Here is a 16,683-nt window from a genome sequence, read left to right on the forward strand (position 1 = left end):
CATTTAAGAATCATAATATATCTCCTGTAAATAATACTTACTCAACATGCTTTTTGATTAAATACCTCAGCTGACATTTTCAAATACAGGCCTCTAGCATTGGACACATTACTAAGTGCTGATTATTAGTGGATATCCCACTGACTTGAGATGATTCATTTGGCCTGGATTTGAACTGGTGACCTAGTGATTAAAAACTCCTTTCTCATTAGCGATCCTTTGAGACATTGAATATTCCATTCTCTTAGTGTTTCAATTAGATTTCCAGCAATACTGCCTCAGGGTTGGTGCATCTCAGGAGATGACATTTCAAGAGCAGCAAATCAGAGTCTTGGTATTTTAAATGTCAGGCTTGCAAGGTGTAGCTTTTAACACGTTTCTGCTGAGAGTGAAAATGGCTCTGGGTGCAACTGGACCATTCAGTAATGCTGGCTTTACTTGAATGTGGCCGTGCTGGGGAATTGTATCCTCCTTGATTGATCTGCAAAAGCGATGATCATGGGAGCTTGATGAAGGGAATAGGCAAAACAGAGTCAAGGAATGTCACCACCATTGTCACACTTGTTTTTGTTGCATCAGCCTAACACAACTATCCCGCTGACACTGGCCATGGTATTATTTGTATATATGTATTATTATATTTATCTCCTGGCTTTCCCCCCCCCTTTTGCAAGGAACCCAGGGTGGCTTACATTGTCCTCCTCCTTTCCATTTTATCCTCACAACAATTCTGTGAGTTAGGTTAGGCTGAGAATCAGTGACTGACTGGCCCAAAGTTACCCAGTGAGCTTTATGGCCAAGTGGGGACTAGAACCTGGATCTCCCAAGTCCCAGGCCAACACTCTAACCATTACACCACACTAGCTCTCAATTTGCCATTAAAATGTATGGAATGTATATCCCATACCCTTTGAACTAGTAGATTCCATAGATGCAAATGTGCATTTAGAGGATGTAGCAGGACAGATTTAGCTGCTGGTTCCTCAGTAGAATCAATTTCAACTAGAGACCAGCAGCCAAAGATTTGAATGGTTATCTCAAATTAATGTTGAGCTGCTCTCCAATATTCTTGGCCTCCCAGACAATCCCCATGCCTCAGCACTCCCTTTCTGTCTTCTCCCTCCTTCCATCAGTAGCACCCTTATCTTTCCCCTGTAAGCACCAAACAAGGTTTTTCATTCATCTGTAGCAGCTATTAAGTCCTAATTACTTTAATATATTTATTATACTGATATACCATCTTTTCTTCAAGGAAGTAAGGGCATGTCCTTGTATATGGTTCTTAGTTGGTCTCCCATCTAGGAGGCTTGCAGGGCCAGCCTTGCAATATAACTACATCTTATTCCCAGGGACTTTAAATCAGTCCTCTTGATTGTTTATATCTGACTTTTAAAATCTTGCTGCCTTTATTTTTTGTGCTGATTACAACTGTCAGATTTGCATTTTTTGTATTTTAATTTGCCTTTGCCTTTTCTTTATTTGCAAACTACCTTGGGTATACTTATTCAGAGGAGGTGGCATAAAAATATACATCTAAAATAAATAAAATGCCTTCAGACCATTCTTTGGACACATTCACCTTCCTCCTCCATCTTATAGCTCCAGCATGGTGTAGTGGTGATCCAGCATGGTGTAGTGGTGAGAATGCTGGATTGGGAGCCGGGAGATCCGGGTTCTAGTCCCCACTCGGCCATGGAAGCTCACTGGGTGACTTTGGGCCAGTCACAGAATCTCAGCCCAACCTACCTCACAGGGTTGTTGTTGTGAGGATAAAATGGAGAGGAGGAGGAGGAGAATGTAAGCTGCCTTGGGTTCCTTGCAAGAGGGAAAAAGGTGGGATATAAATGCAATAAATAAAATAAATTATACCAAATCCCAGCTTTTCTGTCTGATGTCTACTACACCCCCCCCTTTCCATCAACCTTCTGTTTGCCAGGGTTAATCTCCATCTCTTCTACCCTCTGGGTATCCGGCTTGTCCACTTATCCAAGCCATGACCTGCAGCTGGGTACTGGCAAATTTGTACAGGCAGGGATAGGCAATCTTTTTGGATCCATGGGCCAGGCAACACCTTCTGGCAACTTGAGAAACTGTCCTTGGCACCAACATAAAATGGTCATGCTGCAGATGAACACATTGGCCTGCAGCCACCTGCCATCTTCATTTCTAGACATTCATGGCAAAAGAAAATAGGAGCAGCTAGAGGCTCTCACTTTGCTTTGAAGCAATGCCATCTGCCAGGAAGTACCTTAGTTCACATAACGCCTATACTGCACCAGCTGCACTGGTTACTGGTATGTTTCTGAGCTCAATTCAAAGTCCTAGTTTTGACCTTTAAAGCCTTAAACAGTTTGGGACCAAGTTACTTGAAGGACTGCCTTCACCCATATCAGCCTGCCCACACTTTAAGATCAGAACGAGAGGCCCTTCTCATTTGCCCACCCGTGAGAGCAGTCAGGTGGGTGACCACACATGAGACGGCCTTCTCGGCAGTGGCCCCATGCCTTTGGAACAAGTTGCCATTAGAGGTCTGCTGTGCTCCCTCATTGCAGACTTTTAAGAAGGCTTGAAAACATATTTTACCTTGGCTTTCTCTTGATATGACCGCTATTGTTACTGTTACTGCTGTTAGCATTGTTGCTGGTTTTATTGTTGGCTTTTATTGTTGTTCTTATTGTTTCTATGTTTTTATCACTTTTAATATTTTAACTGTTTTTATGTATTTCATTGCTGTAAGCTGCCTTGGGAGGGCTTCTGCCCTGAAAGGCAGCCAAGAAATATTTTAAATAAATAAATAAAGTGGTGTGTGTTTTTTTTAAAGAAAATAATATATGAGAGGCCTTGGCAGTCACCAAGAAAGCTGTTTGAGGTTTCACTGGTTCCTGTGGGCACCATGTTGCCTACTCCTGGTGTAGAGTGACTGTTTTTTGTTTGCTTTAACATTTTCTTTCCTGTTTTGTTTAATGCCCCCTCCTCAGTGCTTTACGTAACTTTCAGCTTGATCAAGAATTCTGGAAAACCTGACTGTTTGCACACTATGGGCAGTACCCAATGCAACATGAGCAACAACATAAAGTGCATTGTGCTAGCATAAAGGACCTCTAGTGCAACACCCAACACCCATGACGAGATTCCAGCTAGTGCTACTGGCGTTGTGCTAGAGGTCCCTTACGCTAGTGCAATGTCATTTATGTTAGCAGTCGTGTCACATTGGACACTGCACAGCATTGTGATATTTTGTTTGGTCCTAATAAAGGTACTGCCTGACTGTGGATTTTGAAATGTAGCGTATTAACTTGTCATGTGCATTAAAAATAAAACCAAAAGGATTTGTCCAAGAACTTTGAGATGGGGAAACAATTTTGAACATAAAAGGCACTAATTCACATTTGGGTGTTAGGTCACGCTACTGGTAAAGCACCTGTTTTCAGCCTCATAATACTCAAGTTAACTGAATTAGACAAAATGATGTGAACTATAATTACCAATTCTCTTTAGTGCTTTCAGCTGTCTTTAAGGAGAAAGATTCAAACCCTTAGTACTGGAATTGCTTCATGCATGTTACTATTCCTTTTTAACAATATAGTTTAGAGTTTGACAGGTCAGGCATATATTGATGAAAATCTTTCCAGTTTATTCTATTTCTGTTACTTGTCTAACATTTGTCTGTGCTTTCACTTGTTCAGGTTAATTATCCAGTAATTTCTACCCTGTCCCTTGATTCTTGTGGCCCTTCTTTGGGATTCCCTTAATTTCTGATTATTGAACCTTTCCCCATTATGACTCACTAGTTCATGCATGGTTTTGAATGGAATCAGTGGATGCATTGTTATTATAGAGTTGTACTGAATTAGTCTCTCCTGTCAAAAAAAATACGCCAACCATCCTGAGCATATTTTGACAGCAGGTGGGAGTTTCTCCTTCCCCCTTCTGTCAACAGAACAGCTTCTGTTGACAGAAGGGGGAAGGAGAAACTCCCACCTGCTGTCAAAATATGCTCAGGATGGTTGGCGTATTTTAAGCCTGGTCTTTATTGTTCTATCTGCCTTGGCGGGTTAGGTTTGGTGATCTGAGGTGCTGCCACACAGAATCCAACAGGAGAATTATAAATATGAATGGGTGAGAAATTCATTTCCATTCATTTTTCATAAGAATTTTTCAAACTTTGCAAATTTCTTCAAATTCAGAATGGAAAGAACTTGAGCTTTTAAAAAATCTTGTGTGGGAAAAAGCAAAATTGACAGATTCATCCATCCAGGCCCACAGCATTGAGTGCTTAGTTCTTAAAAGCCTGGGTTTGAATCCCTGTGCAGTCAACCATTGTGGTGCTGAATCAGGGTTGCCACCTCTGATTTTCTGACAGGCTCCTCATCTTCAACAGCAATATGTCAAGCAGTACTACAACATAGTCCTCTCCATGCTGGTAATAGTTGTACCTATTGCATTTGGCCAGTGCAGATGGGTGATAATTTAGTTTCATTTTGGTTTTGATAAGGATTTACCAACATTCACAACTATCTTCATATTTTGGATGGAAAGAACTTGAGGTTTAAAAAATGTGGATGTGGGGGAAAGCAAAACTGACAGATCCCTCCATCCCTAATTATACCCTTGTGACAAATATTATTTAACTATTCATGGTAGTTGTGTCTCCTGATGGATTATGCTATATCCATGAACAGAATAAACAGGTTTAAATGGTAGAAAGAATGTAAGAGAATGGGATATATATCACAGGGAACACCTTAAAGTGGTCACTTTAAGATGGTGGGCACGATGTCTCACAATTAGGGTTGATTTAAAACAAACTGACAAACAACTGGCCCTACTCCTGTATTCCTCACAGAAGAACCCTAAAGAAACTATAGCAGAATACTTAATTTCACCAAGGTTCTACACTTTCTGGTGTTCTTTAATTTTGCTATTTTAGATGTCCTTTGTCTCCGATATGAGGTGGATTAGAGGTACTGTGAAAAAAGGTAAAGTATGCTTGGGAGCTTCATGTCCTGGCTGGCTACTGTTTTGAAAATGGGCTCACTAATAGTCTATCTACTGTATTAATCTGGTCATTATGTATGAAACCATATAAGACCCTCACAAAGAACAATGATGCTCACCTGTGGAATTTTCTGTTCTAGTGAAATTTCTTACTATGATCTCCCCCCACCCCCACCCAGTTTTGGAATAACATGTTCTTACTGTTCCCCAGTTATTCTGGCTCGGTGGAGCCTTAAACCACATTGGGTTGGTTCACATAACACAACAGCCCACTGTGGGTTAATTTAATTTAATTTAATTAAGGGGAAGGGGCAAACATGGACTATCTGCTCCTTCTTAGCTGCTGTTCTCTTTTATCTCTTTTATATTCTTTTAAACTGTTGTGTATTTTATATCTAAATATTTTAATATGTGCCTGGGAGGACTATTGGGCAACTCAGGGGGTGGGGGAGGTGCCACCATAACTGTGGTCACGGGCAGGGGGAGGTATGGCGTTGGGGGATTAACAGGCCAGCTGAGGAGAAGAGGGGCTAGACACCTTACAGCTGTCCCCTCTTCTGGTTCTTCCCCCAACCTGATGGTTCCTGGCAGCCTTACCAGTCTGCCCTCGGGTCTGGTGGTGCTGCTGCTGAATGCCAGGTCAGCCCAAAATAAGACCTCCCTCATCCATGATTTGATTGTGGATGGGGGGGCTGACCTGGCATGTATTACTGAGACCTGGGTGGGGGAACTGGGAGGGGTCACTCTCTCCCAGCTGTGCCCTCCTGGGTACTCGGTGCAGCACCAACACCGACTTGAGGGTCGGGGAGGGGGGGTTGCCGTGGTCTATAGGAATTCAATCTCCCTCTCCAGGCTTCCTGCTCATTCGAGTGCAGATCTTGAGTGTTTGTACCTTGTGTTGGGTACCCGGGACAGATTAGGGATTCTGTTGGTGTACTGCCCACCCCGCTGCCCATCAGACTCCCTGCCTGAGCTGACGGAGGTGGTCTCGGACTTGGTGTTGAGGACCCCCAGGATGATGGTCCTGGGGGATCTCAACTTCCATGCCGAGGCCACTGTATCCGGGGCAGCTCAGGACTTCATGGCCGCCATGACAACCATGGGGCTGTCCCAACATGTCATCGGCCCAACACATATAAAAGGACACATGCTTGATCTGGTTTTCTCGACTGGGCAGGAGGATGGTGATCTGAAAGTGGAGGAATTAACATCTGTCCCTTTGTCATGGTCAGATCACTTCCTGCTGAGGTTTAGACTTCTGGCGGCCTTTCCCCACTGCAAGGGTGGGGGACCTATTAAAATGGTCCGCACCCGGAGATTAATGGATTCCGATGGATTCCAGAGGGTTCTGGGGGATTTTCCTGCTGGTATGGCTGGTGCTCCTGTCGAAGCCCAGGTCGCTCTGTGGAATGCAGAGATGACTCGGGTGGTTGACACGATCGCGCCCAAGCGCCCTCTCCCTCTGAGCAGAGCCCGGCCAGCTCCTTGGTATACACCTGAGCTGAGGGCAATGAAGCAAGAGGGGAGACGGCTAGAACGCAGGTGGAGGAAAACTTGTGCTGAGTCTGACCGAACACAGGTAAGAGCCCACTATCGAGCCTACTCTGTGGCGGTGAGGGTGGCAAAGAGGCAGTTCTTTTCCACCAGCATTGCATCTTCTCAGTGTCGTCCAGTGGAGCTTTTCCGAGTGGTTCGCGGCCTGTTACATTCTGGGCCAGGGAGAGAGACAGTGGAACCCTCGGTAGCACGCTGTGACAAGTTTGCACGGCACTTTGAGGATAAAGTCGCTCAGATTCATCATGAATTGGACACCACCATTAATGCAGTTCCATTGGTAGAGGCGTTCAGAGCACCGTCTGGTCCAGTTTTATTGGATGAGTTTCAGTTACTGAGGCCTGAGGATGCGGACAAGGTGCTTGGCCAAGTCCGATCGACCACTTGTGTGCTTGACCCTTGCCCTTCATGGCTTATTAAATCAAACAAGGAGGGGTTGTCTGGCTGGGTCCAGGAGGTTGTAAATTCCTCCTTGAGAGAGGGAGTGGTGCCTGCTGCTTTAAAAGAGGCAGTAATTAGACCACTCCTGAAAAAGCCTAACCTGGACCCAGAGGATGTTAACAATTATAGGCCAGTGGCCAACATCCCCTTCCTGGGCAAGGTGCTTGAGCAGGTGGTTGTAGGACAGCTCCAGGCACTGTTGAATGAAACGGATTATCTAGATCCATTTCAATCGGGCTTCAGGCCTGGTTTTGGAACGGAAACTGCCTTGGTCGCCCTGTGGGATGACCTCTGCCGGGAGAGGGACAGGGGGAGTGCGACCCTGTTGATTCTCCTGGACCTCTCAGCGGCTTTCGATACCATCGACCATGGTATCCTTCTGGATAGGTTGTCTGGGTTGGGAGCTGGAGGCACTGCACTACAGTGGTTCCGCTCCTACTTGGATGGCTGATTCCAGAAGGTGGTGCTGGGGGATTATTGCTCTGCGCCATGGCAATTGTGCCATGGGGTTCCACAGGGCTCTATTTTATCCCCCATGCTGTTTAACATCTACATGAAACCGCTGGGGGAGGTTATCCGGAGGTGTGGGCTGAGGTGCCATCAATATGCGGATGACACCCAGCTCTACCTCTCTTTCTCATCAAAACCAGGTGAGGCAGTGGCTGTTCTGAACCAGTGCCTGGGCACGGTAATGGACTGGATGAGGGCTAATAAACTGAAACTCAATCCAGACAAGACGGAGGTACTGTTAGTGGGTGGTTCGTCTGCCCGGCTAGGTGATATTCAACCTGTTCTGGAGGGGGTTGCACTCCCCCTAAAGGATCAGGTTCGTAGTTTGGGGGTGCTCTTGGATCCAGAACTGTCACTTGAGGCACAGGTGAACTCAGTGGCGCGGAGCACTTTTTATCAGCTTAGGCTGGTATACCAACTACGCCCTTATCTGGACAGAGATAGCCTAGCTACAGTTATCCATGTTCTGATAACTTCTCGTCTGGATTACTGCAATGCGTTATACGTGGGGCTGCCTTTGAAAACGGTCTGGAAACTTCAGCTGGTCCAAAATAGGGCAGCAAGATTGTTAACAGGGACTGGCCTGCGAGCTCATATTACGCCAGTACTTTTCCAGCTGCACTGGCTGCCAGTCCCTTTCCGGGCCCGATTCAAAGTGCTGGTGTTAACATTCAAAGCCCTTAATGGCTTGGGGCCAGGTTACCTGAAGGATCGCCTCCTCCCATATGTGCCTGCCCGGACCTTAAGATCATCATCAGTGGCCCTTCTCCGTGAGCCCCTGCCAAAGGAAGTGAGGCGGGTGGCTACTAGGAGGAGGGCTTTTTCTGTTGTGGCACCCCGGCTCTGGAATGAGCTCCCTAGTGAGGTTCGCCTGGCACCTACATTGTACTCCTTTCGGCGCCAGGTGATGACCTTTTTATTTTCCCAGGCATTTTAGCTTTCTAAATTTTTATCTTTGCTGTTTTAAATCTGTATTTTAAATATACAGATTTACAAAATATACAGATATACAGAAATATACAGATATACAAAATATATTTTGTGAACCGCCCAGAGAGCTTCGGCTATTGGGCGGTATAGAAATGAAATAAATACAAAAAATACATATTTTAAACTCCTGTACTGCTGCTAGGTTTTATTGTGGTTGTATTGTTATATTGTGGTTTTAATGTTCTATATATTTTAAATTGTTTTATTGTGTGTTGTTTGGTTTTAGTTTTTGTGAACCGCCCAGAGAGCTTCGGCTATTGGGCGGTATAGAAATGAAATAAATAAATAAATAAATAAATAAATAAATAACATTTACCTGTGGGGGTAAGCCAGCTTGCCATAGGTTGTCATGTTGTATGAACCCAGGCGCCAGGGGTTGTTTGAGGTTGTTTGACAACCCCCAAATCACCCTAAAACAAATCATGGGTCATTTAACCCTCAAACAACCCCTGCCACCTGGGTTCACATGCCATGACAACCCACGGCAAGCCAAGCACCCGTGGGCACCCTACATGATGCGAAAGCCCCCATGGGTAAATTAACCCATGGGGGCTGTTGTGTTATGTGAACCAGGTCATTGTTCTGAAGTATCATGAAGTATATTCATTCACTGTCAGCTACATATTGTAGAGAAACTCCCTTCCTCCTCATTTTACATGAGATGAAGAGGTATTTACAGTGTGTGTAGAATATTGCCCCATGGTAAACATCCTACTTTGAATCCTGGGTGTATGGTCCAGTTTGGATGTACTTATCTTGGCTTATTAAGCCATGATATGCACAAGCCCTGTGTCTACACACTGCATCCTTGCTCCTCTTCTACCCTCCTCTCTTGGAGCGTTGTGATTTGACACTTACTGGGTAAATTAACCATAGTTTCCTGTTACATCTGAACTAGGAAATTAGGATCAGCACAAGCCAGAAAAAATAGTCTGATTTTTCAAAAAGATTGTGGCTTGTTTTCATCACCATAGTTTCCCGGTTGAGGTATAATGGTTAAAGTTAATTAACCCAGGAAGCACTGAATAGTGTCACACAAAGAAGGGAGTTTGGAAGGATGGAACATCAGGATGGAAGCACATGGGTGCAAGGTTCCTGAATATCTCAGGTTAATAAACCAAGATATGTATGTCTGTTGTTTGCAGATATGTCTCTCCCCTCAAACACTAGGGTGATCACTATAGCCGGGTATGGTGGCCATACTGAAAATCTCCCTCTTTCATATTGTGTGAAATTACTCTGCCTCTACCCTCTACCAAAATAATGCCCATGTATTGTAACTGATCATAATTCCAAATGGACTTCTTGCTTCAACACTGGCTTTTTAAAACATTGGGTCACATAGTCAACACACAACTGACGTGCATAAATCCCATTGAAGCCAGTAGACATAAGTATATTTAACTACATTCTAGAATGTGCTCCTGAACTTTTCTCCATCAGAAACATGTCTAGTAGAAAGATTATATAAATCATAGCCAGATTTTTTTCTGGGCTTCAGAAATTGGGAAAGTGACAGGAAAAAAAATCACTTTTATTGTGTAAAATCTTGACAGTTGTTCCAGATGATTTCTTTATCTGTCATCCAAATATAATTGCATTTAGGCTGCAATAATTCATCTTCTTATTTTCTTCATCATCATCTGGAAATTGTCCATCCAGCTTGATATTTGCCTTAATTATTTCTTGTATGGTGTGAATATTACAATATTGCTAATCGTGGTGTAGGACTGCACTGTGTACAATACAGCTGGGAGATACATCAAGTGATGTTTGTTCCTAGTGAATTAGATTCACTGTTATGGTTTCTAAATATATGGTATCATCAAAAATAGCTGACCTTTTGAAAATCACTAGTGCATTTTTATCTGTCCATGCCAGGTGGCCATTTCAAAATCAGCAGCAGAATATATCATAGCAGCAAAACCTTTCATAAGATTTATATATTTTCAAAAAGAAAACTTATCTTTGTAGATGCTGATTTTTAAAGGGACTGCTCTCCAACCATAGAAAAGAAATTGAAACCATATAGCCTCAATCATAACAAAGTCTGAGGATCTGAACCTGTTATTCCTGTGCTTGAAATTTAGCTTCAGACACAATATTAGATGCTTCATAGGTCTTGTGTATGCACAGTAATAGAAAATGGTCTGTAAAGTTTTAAGATGATAATTACAAAAGGTTTGCAATCTGTTACCAAAAAATAATCTCCGTTTTTGAAGAAGAAAGGAAAATTAAACAAGACTAAAGGAAAAACCTGGAGAGAAACATCACGTGGAGAAATAGGATGAATTCTCCAAACAGTGGGAAACTGAAGTTGCAAACATGTAGCAAAAGAAATAGTATTTCAATATCAAAAAAGATGTTCCATGTTTATTGTTTAAAAATGTGTGAGAGATTAAGATGAATAATCTCTTGTTCAAAAATAACAGGAGGAACAGAAAGGGAGGTGTGGTTGCACTGTATGTGCAAAATTAATATCTCTGCATAGAAATACAGGAGGATGAGATTGGTAGCCCCATTGAGACCATCTGGATCAAAATAAATGGAGCAAAGAATAAAAGGAACCTGGTAGTCGGAGTCTACTACCGGCCACCCGATCAAGGAGAAGATGAGGATGAAACTTTTGAAAAGCAAATAGCCAATGTTTTAAGGAAGTATGATGTAGTAGTAATGGGGGAATTCAATTTCCCCGAAATTTGTTGGGAGACAAATTCTGCAAAACATGGCCCCTCCAGGAAATTCCTGACTTGTGTGCCGGATAACTTCCTCCTATAGAAAGTAGAGGGAGGAACTAGAGTATTGGCTATCCTTGACTTGATCCTAACCAGCAGAGATGACTTAGTGGATAAAGTAGCAGTTACAGGAACTCTGGGGGAAAGCGACCACCATGTTATACTTGAGTTCTTGGTTCTAAGGGAAGCAAAAGCTGAGTGTAGTCAAACGCGTACCCTGGATTTTAGGAAAGCTGATTTTAATACACTCAGAACAATGATCAGTAAGGTCCCATGGCAAGCGACGCTAACGAGAAAAGGAGTCCAAGATGGGTGGGAGCTTTTAAAAAAGGAAATTCTCAAGGCACAATTACAAACAATTCCAACAAGAAGAAAAGGTGGAAGACAACAGAAGAAGCCAATGTGGCTTCACAAAAAGCTTAGAGATGACCTGAAAACAAAAAATCACACATATAGGAAGTGGAAAGAAGGCCAAGCAACAAAGGAAGAGTACAGGCAGGTAGCACAGAATTGCAGGGATAGCGTCAGGAAGGTTAAAGCTGAGAATGAGCTTAGGTTAGTGAGGGATGCTAAAAGCAACAAAAAGGCTTTCTTCAGCTACGTGTATAGTAAAAGACAGAGGAAAGAAATGGTTGTTCAGCTAATAAATAAGGATGGCAAAATGATAACAGAGGACAAAGAAAAGGCAGAGGTGCTCAATTCCTACTTTGGCTCAGTCTTCTCCCAAAAAAAGGTCTATGACCCCGCCTGGCAAAGGCAAACTACTGAAGGCTGAAGGGGCAGGATTGCAGCTTGAAATCGATAATCATATGGTCAAGGAACACCTAATGACTTTGAATGAGTTCAAACCTCCAGGGCCAGATGAACTGCACTGTAGAGTAATAAAGGAACTGGCAGAAGAACTCTCAGAACCATTGTCTATTGTCTTTGAGAAATCATGGAGGACGGGGGAAGTGCCAGATGACTACAGGAGGGCTAATGTTGTCCCTATCTTCAAAAAGGGTAAAAAGGAGGAACCTGGGAACTACAGACCAGTCAGTCTGACATCAATCCCTGGGAAAATTCTGGAGCAGATTATAAAGCAATCCATCTGTAAGCACCTTGAAAACAAGGCAGTGATTACTCAAAGCCAACATGGATTTGTCAAGAAGAAATCCTGCTAGACGAATTTGATCTCATTTTTTGATCAAGTAACCTCCCTGTGGGAATGCTGTAGACATAATATACCTCGACTTCCTCAAAGCTTTCAACAAAGTGCCCCATGATATCCTGATGAACAAACTAGCTCAAAGTGGGCTAGATGAAACAATGATCCGGTGCATCCACAGTTGGCTACAGAATTGGACTCAAAGAGTGCTTATCAATGGGATTTTCTCAAACTGGGGAGAGGTAACAAGCGGGGTACCGCAGGGCTCAGTCCTGGGCCCAGTGCTCTTCAACATTAGTATTAATGACTTGGAGGAGGAGGTGCAGGGAATGCTGATCAAATTGGCAGATGACACAAAATTAGGCGGGATAGCTAATACCCTGGAAGACAGAAACAAAATTCAAAGTGATCTTGATAGACTGGAGCGCTGGGTAGAAAACAACGGAATGACATTTAAAGGGATAAATGCCAAGTTCTGCACCTAGGAAAAAGAAACCAAATGCACACAGTTACAAGATGGGGGATACGCGGCTCAACAACACTACAAGCGAGAAGGATCTTGGAATTGTTGTCGATCACAAGCTGAATATGAGACAACAATGTGATGTGGCTGCAAAAAAGGCAAATGCTATTTTGGGCTGCATTAATGGAAGCATAGCTTCCAAATCCCGGGAAGTACTAGTTCCCCTCTACTCAGCACTGGTTAGGCCTCGTCTGGAGTAATGTGTCCAGTTCTGGGCACCACACTTTAAGAAGGATGCAGACAAACTGGAGAGGGTTCAGAGGAGGGCAACAAAGGTGATTAGGGGACTAGAAACAAAGCCCTATATGAAGACAGACTGATAGAACTGGGCATGTTTAGCCTTGAGAAGAGAAGACTGAGGGGAGATATGATAGTGCTCTTCAAGTACTTGAAAGGTTGTCACAGAGAGGAAGGCCAGCATCTCTTCTCGATCATCTCAGAGTGCAGGACACGGAATAATGGGCTCAAGTTACAGGAAGCCAGATTCTGGCTGAACATCAGGAGAAACGTCCTGACTGTTAGAGCAATATGACAATGGAACCAATTACCTAGGGAGGTGGTGGGCTCTCCCACACTGGAGGCATTCAGGACGAGGCTGGACAGCCATCTGTCAGGGATGCTCTGACCTGGATTCCTGCATTGAGCAGGGGGTTGGACTCGATGGCCTTGTAGACCCCTTCCAATCCTACTATTCTATGATTCTATGAATATTCAGTTTAACCAGAAATAACCATAGCAAATAAATGAGTAAAAATTTATATTGTATGGCAGCAGGAATTTGTGGTCTTCCACAGAGTTGCTGCTCCCTCAATTTGGAGTGTATGGACAGCGTCCTTCCTCTGCAAACTAGGTATTTCTCACAGCCACATTGAGGTGGATGAGTTCACAGAAAAATGGAGGGATGGTGGACTGATCAGAGTGAGGAGGCGAGACATACCTGAAAAGCTAACACCTGCCTTCCATGGAAAACAACCCTACAACATCACCCTGCTACATGATAAATAGCTTCTTCTTTTGTCTCTTACCCCACCAGCACCAACATCCACTGGTCAACACTATTTTTCATTTACAGTGATGGACTATGCCTCAGGGTTGTCTCAAATAACTGGTCCAGACCTGCCTACCTTTTCACGTCTATATATGGTTAAAAATTCTGGTTCCTCCACACTTAGTGGTTAGTGTGTTGGACTCAGGAGAGTCAGGTTCTAGTCCCCACTCAGGCCTGAAGCTCACTGGGTGACTTTGGGACAGTCACTGACTCTCAGTCTAGCCTACCTCACAGGGTTGTTGTGAGGATAAAATAGAGAGGAGGAGGATCATGTGCACTGCCTTTGTCTCCTTGGAGAAAAGGTAAGATATAAATCTAACAAACAAACACAGAGCAAAGTTGGGCAGCCTACTGGAGTCACCACATCCCACACACACCCAGGAATGGGGAGGTAATAGGGGCCAACCCATTAATGTGGATTAGAAGAATGGATTTTCTCTCACATACGTTCAGGAGGATATCAGAATCTTGCCTTGCACTGAACTGGATGATGGTTTATCTAAGCAAGTACTGTCTGTCCTGATGAGCTAGTAACTACCATGCTTCAGAATCTTAGGGAGAGGTCTTTGCCAGTTCTGAGATCTTTGACATTGAGATGCTTGGGAATGAACATAAGGTCTATGTGGAAACCATGGAATCTAATTTACAAAAGAAAGGAATGGCAGATGATGGGTGCATATCAGTGTACAAACAAAACAGGACTTGCTGCATTTTTTTTTCTCCCATGGCATGAGTCCAGCTTCCCACCTCCCTCACAATGTGTCTGACAGCTGTACTGGCCAGCGATTTGAATGCTGATCCAGTAGTCTGTCTTCCCTCATCCCCATGCTTCAGACAGGCTGCTCCACTTTATAGTCTTAAAGCACAGCAGGCAGTATCCAATGTGACACAATCATAAACGTAAATTATCTTTTATGTTGTGCGAGTGTAGATGGCCTTTACAGCAACAGCAATGGCACTGGAAAACCCGTCACACCAGCCAAAGCTATCGGTGCCGCACTAGAGATCATTCACAGTAGCGCAACATAATTTACCTTAGTGGTAGTGCTGCATTGGATACTGCCCTGTATGTGCACTTATTCAATTAAAAATATCCAAATAAATTTTAAAACACACACACACACACTCTGCTCTGGGAAGGGGAGAGGAGACATTGGACTTGCAATATTTCTGGTTCCAGCTATCGGCAGCACCGTGCATCAGTGCTTGCAGAAGTTATTTTCCCTGAGCTCAATCCAGCATAGAGATTTGGTCTGAGCAAAACACTTTATATGTGCTCCCACCACAGCCCCACCCCTCAAATTATATACGTTTGTATGCACCTGGTGATGCTAACTCAATTCTATGTCAGTTTCTTGGCTCTGTGTGAGGATGGTAAATGTTTAAGTCAGAGTCAGTGACATTATATAATGTAAATGATAAGACTTTTAAGGTGGGAGGTGAAAGAGGCAGACACAGTGTCTGATGTTATTAATTAGAACTGGAGATAATACTAATTGCATGTGACATCTGACTCCTGTGCACGCTGTCCCTTGTGAGAGCAACAAACAAAACCGTAATAGCTGACTGAATTATGTGCGAAAGAGAGTTCCACTCACATATAATCCCCTAGTGCCACCTACAGCAGTGGAACTGGCTGGAATGGCTTTCTTCTTTATCTTCCTATTCACTTACTTTGTCTAGGTGGATCATGGGCTTTATCCTCCCACTGGCAGCTCTACTGGAAAGTGAAGTGGAACTCAGTGGGAAACACTGATAATTGCACATATTTGCAAGATAGCCTGGGAAGGGGGAGAGGAGAAGGGGGTAATACTGCACCCCTTTAAACTAGGCTAGGTATGTGAGGGGGAGCTGATATGCTTGGGAACACAGTAGCTGGAGACAAGAAGGGAAAATCACTGAGGAACATGGCAGCTGTGATGTTCCCAGGCACTTTCTCAAGTTGATATGGCTTATGCTGCTGCTGTTAGAAGGAGGTTCACACTTGTACAAACACATAGTTGTGCAAATTCTCATGTGTAAAAATGCACAAATTCCCCCCAAATACACATTTTCATGCTTTTTGTGGGGGGAAATATGCAGTTTTGGCCAGAGTTTTTAAAATTTGCATATTTTTCTATGATGAAATTTGTGAAAAATTTGGGAAAGTTAGAAAACCAGTCCACAAGCCCATGGAATCCACTGGAGTGGGGAACAGATGGTCCACTGTGGAATCCACAGGTCAGATTCATAAAAATCCAAATTCATTGCAGATTTCTCCAACATCCCTACTTACATCCCATTAATTCCAATGGCTATCCTCTATGAGGGACTCACATTGGATACAACCCTATGTGGTGAGTGTGGACATCGTCATTGGGGAAGCCAAGATGCATTGACCTCTATGTCCGTTGGCTGTTTGCACGGGGTTCCAGAACATGTGGAAGCCTAACATGTGTAAAGGTCCTACACATGTAGGTTCCACTGACACAGATGTCCGTGGTCAATGCATGGATGTCAGGGGCAGAGCTGGGCAAGCGGCACGATGATGGGGGCAGGGCCCGCAGAACATCCCCCACTTCCCTTTAGCTGCATGGACTTCCCTTCACACAATTAATGGACAAAGAGGGCGAAAACAAATCCATTTGGAGCTGGCAGTGATATTAACAGCTGTTTGGGTTGCACTCGCTACATCCCTTGCCCCCATATCCATGCCAAGATCACTGGTTTTCTTCCACCTTTACTGTTGCACCAGATT

The 16,683-nt window shown here is 43.7% G+C and overlaps 1 protein-coding gene across 7 annotated transcripts in view; it reads left to right on the forward strand.

Moving 5' to 3' along the window:
• MAT2B (methionine adenosyltransferase 2 non-catalytic beta subunit) overlaps window positions 1–16,683 on the forward strand; it is a 137,972-nt gene that overhangs the window by 62,897 nt on the left and 58,392 nt on the right. The gene's annotated exons all lie outside the window — the stretch shown is intronic.

Source organism: Heloderma suspectum, chromosome 2 (assembly GCF_057233095.1).
Source record: "Heloderma suspectum isolate Gila_16-S chromosome 2, 16-S_ref, whole genome shotgun sequence".
In the NCBI taxonomy this organism is placed as follows: Eukaryota; Metazoa; Chordata; class Lepidosauria; order Squamata; family Helodermatidae; genus Heloderma; species Heloderma suspectum.